Source organism: Pteropus alecto, unplaced genomic scaffold (assembly GCF_000325575.1).
Source record: "Pteropus alecto unplaced genomic scaffold, ASM32557v1 scaffold355, whole genome shotgun sequence".
In the NCBI taxonomy this organism is placed as follows: domain Eukaryota; kingdom Metazoa; phylum Chordata; class Mammalia; order Chiroptera; family Pteropodidae; genus Pteropus; species Pteropus alecto.
The window spans coordinates 180,803-184,975 of NW_006436292.1; the positions used below are offsets into that span (position 1 = coordinate 180,803).

Sequence of the window (4,173 nt, forward strand, 5' to 3'; positions counted from 1 at the left end):
TCAGGGGCTCAGAGAAATCACTAAGGAAGTAGTAAACTATGAAGACTTTTAATGAAAAGAGCATAAAATGTCTCAACTAGTACAAACATGTCAGAAGGTAAAGAATAAGAAAATACTATATATTTGGCATAAATTCCACACAGGTTTTTAGTGAGAAAATAATACATGCACTTAATACACTCTGTCAATGATACAATATTAAAAAGATATGAACTATGCTCTCACAAAGCTTAAAAATTACAAGAGTAAGTGGGACCTACATAGCAGCAACAAAGTATAGAAAGTGAGAAGTAGATTTAGAAAAGTGTGATTGGAGTTCAGACACTGTGTATCAGTGAAGGCCCCCAGAAAGAAGCAACATCTGAAATAGGCTGGAAATTTCATTAGTTTTTGAATATGTAGAGGTTGTTATGACCCCATTCTATCGAGTTAAAATATGAGTTTTAAAATCTCAGAGCACAGGTCAGAAAAAAATTTTCTGCAATATTACATTTAGCTTGTATTAACAACTGATCATTAAGCATAAACAAACAATAATAGCAAAAGTTATACATGGAGAGTTGAAAGGACATCATCATCATGTTGCATCCTGAGTCCTCAATAGCTGGAATTTCATTGCAAGAAACTAAGAGTGAGAGGAGGGTCACAATGTGTCCTAATAAGAACAGAGATGGAGTTATTCTGCATAAGATAGAGGTGAGATTTGAAGAGTAAAATAAACAATCTAATTAAAAAATGGACAGAGGACCTGAACAGATATTTCTCCCAAGAAGACATACAAATGGCCAACAGAAATATGAAAAGATGCTCAGCTTCACTAACTCTTAGGAAAATGCAAAGCAAAACCACAATGAGATATCACCTCACACCTGTTAGAATGGCTATCATCAACAAGACGAGTAATAACAAGTCTTGGTTGTTGTGGGGAAAAGGAACCCTCATATAATGCTGGTGGGAATGAAAATTGGTACAGCCCCTATGGAAAACAGTATGAGGGTTCCTCAAAAATTAAGAATAGGATTACCAAATGACCCAGAAATCCTGCTTCTGGGTATCTATTCTAAAAATTCGAAAGTGTTTATTTTTAAAAGTATGTGCACCCTAATGTTCACTGCAGTATTATTCACGGTGGCCAAGAACTGGAAACAACTGAAGGAACCTTTGATAGATGATTGGATAAAGATTATGTGGTATCTATATAAATGGAATATTTATATTTATTTATAAGATGAAATACTGCCATTTGCAACAACATTGATGGATCCTGAGATTATCATGCTAAGCAAAATAAGTCAGATAGAAAACATTGAGAATCAAATGATTTTACTCATAAATGGAATATAAAACTGAAAGCAACAAGTGAACAAGACAAACAGAGACTTATAGACACAGACAACAGTTTAATGGTTACCAGAGGGAAAGGAGGAGGAGGAGGTAGATAAGAGTAAACAGGGTCAAATATAAGGTGACAAAGGAAATTTAACTTTTGTAGGTGAACACACAATGCAATATACATATAATGTATTATAGAATTGCATACTTGAAACCTATACAATTTTATTAACCAATGTCACCCCAATTAATTTAGTTTAGAAAAAGAGGGAAGGAGACTGGGAAGAGGAAAACTGAGAATAGAAAAAAAATGAGAAGACAAGTGGTGAGTGGGTAAAAGAGCAAGAAAGATAGACACAAAGAACTCACCAGCACTTCTTAGGCCAAAATACAAAGACCTATCAGAAGCATCAGTGGCACCATCACTGCCGAGATAATCAAGCCCACGAAGTTGTGATGTTCTGTGGGTTTGAGTACACACAAGGGTGTCATTTCAAAACCACCCCCTGGTTAGTACCTTTCCCTGGTATTATTTTTTTCATTTGAGTGTCTACTTCACCAAGCACCTTTCTTCCTATTTCTTCTCCCATCCTTCTTCAGGGAGAAATCATTCACCTAACCCTCAAAATCCTCCCACATATGCAGGTTTCTAATTTTCAACTCTTTTATTTCTTGAATTAATTATGTTCACTCTTTTTGGGTCTGGAGTCCATAAATCAGCCATTTTTCATTTGGCTCTCCTGCTCTTCTTGAGGACCACCTACTCCCATTCCCAACTGGGCTCCAGTTCCTTCTTACCCAAGTAGAGGATGATGTCCTTGCCTCCTAGACTGCTGTATCTCACTCAGCAAGATAGGCCAGATGTCTTGATGGTTTCCACATCCAAGACATCATTTCGCTGAGTGCCTTGTTGTACCTGCTCACCTCCATTCCACGTAGCCCAAATCAGCTTTGGGTAGAAGCCAGAGACATAAAAAACTAGCATCTGAAAGTCAGAACCAGGATACGGGTCAGTGGATAGCCAGGCCTCTGGTCTTACTGCAGAGGACAGGAAAGATCTTCAGATGAGAACTCTAACACAAACTTGGAGATTCATACCTTCACATCAGTTTGACAGATACATCTTTCATCTCTTCCTCTTGGCTTCTTCTAATCCCAAATTTGAAGGGTATGGTGAAAAGGTATAATTTTAGGATAAAAAATTTTTGGAGGGAGCGTGTGAGACTGACCTTGTCTCTGGAGATCTGCATTCCCTGAATCAAGTAGAACCAAGAGGAAATGTGGACAAGTGTCACTCATATGTCTGTGTGTTATTTTCTTGAGAACCTGGTGTTGATTAAATTCTCTGCATGCCTGCTGAGCTCCAGTCCCATCCTTTGGAGATGGCAACCATGAATTGTTCTAGAAGTTCAGGAGATCTGATCCTTGATAAGCATACCACCCAAAGCCTTCCTTGGCTTCCCCAGAATGCTGCTCACAGCCTCCTGCCATCTATACTACAAAGGGATCTATAGAAGAAGGGTTATTAATTAGAGGTAAGAGGGATTAAAAATGATTAAACAAGTAGAAGCAAAAGAAGGAAGTAGAAGGGAGAAGTTGGAGGATTGAGGCAATGGAAAAAAGTTTGGTTTGATCAGTTTCAGAAAAAGGGAGAATTAGTGGTATTTGGTTGTGGAGAAAAAGATAAATGGCATGAGGGAGGGGGAAAATTTTTTTGAAGAAGGTGATAAATGCTGAGAGCAAGAGAATAAGGAAAGACTTAGTGTGAAGGAGTTGTGATTAAAATAATCTAGGGCGAATGGAATGCAATGGGTTACAAAAAATGTATACACACAGAGATAGCTGAAGAGACTGAATGGGGAGAAAATCGGAGTAAAAATCTCATTGAGACATAAACATCCCACCCATATTCGACCTCCCCATTTTGGGAATTGAACTCACATTCCAACTTCCATTGGCTGGCACAGTTGTTAATTATGTGAAGCAATTCATTGTAGAGTCTGCAGAAAAAAACCTTCCAGTTCCATCACCTCCTTGTTGCTGAAGTTGCCCGTTAACCAAGGCCTCAGAAAAATGAATCTCCCAGCCATGAGTCTGCAAGTCTCCTAACCAAGCTAAGCTCCAACTTTGTATCCAGGAATGGTTGTAAAGAGATAAGATGTGGATGGCTTTGAAGGAGATCTGCTCCTGGAAGACTATAGCAAAAGAACAGAGAAATTGAGAAAGAAGGTGTTGGAATGGAGAGGGAATGGAAAAAGAAAGTTGCCAGAGAGGGAAAACTCAGAATCTGGAGGAAAGGGAAGCCAGAGTTACCTCAGCAGACATTTGCCTGCCCCAGGACCCCACACATTATATACAACCATCAGAAGTGCAGAGTACTGGAATCAGGGATGCTCAGAATGGAACTATGCTGGCTTTCTCAGTCTCCAGGTATGTGGAGACACACACACACACACACACACACACACACACACACATACACACACACACACACACACACACACTCTTGCACCCAACTGGGCAGTGGCCAGAGTTCTTACCATCTTCATTGTTACCACCTGGCAGGAGAACTGCTAGCAATGGAAGTAAGTTGCAGAGATAGCATTTCATTTACAGGTATTATTTCTTCTCTCAGAAAAGTCTGTAATTTCTGTTTTAAACAAATCTACTCCACAACATTTCAATTCTGACTTCCTTCTTCTACCAACAGACAAATCTCCCCTTTAGTCACTGTCTGCAACAAAAACAATTTTTAAAAAAATGTTCTCCTTCCCCAAACCCGGGACTGCCAACTCAGCCTCTCATTTCCTCCCAGGTTCTGACTCTCCTCTCTGGCTTCAG

At 39.2% G+C, this 4,173-nt stretch overlaps 1 pseudogene; it reads right to left on the reverse strand.

Moving 5' to 3' along the window:
* Nucleotides 1–1,697: 1,697 nt before the first annotated feature.
* On the reverse strand, nt 1,698–3,942 carry LOC112480533 (annotated as a pseudogene).
* Between the last annotated feature and the right edge of the window lie 231 nt (nt 3,943–4,173).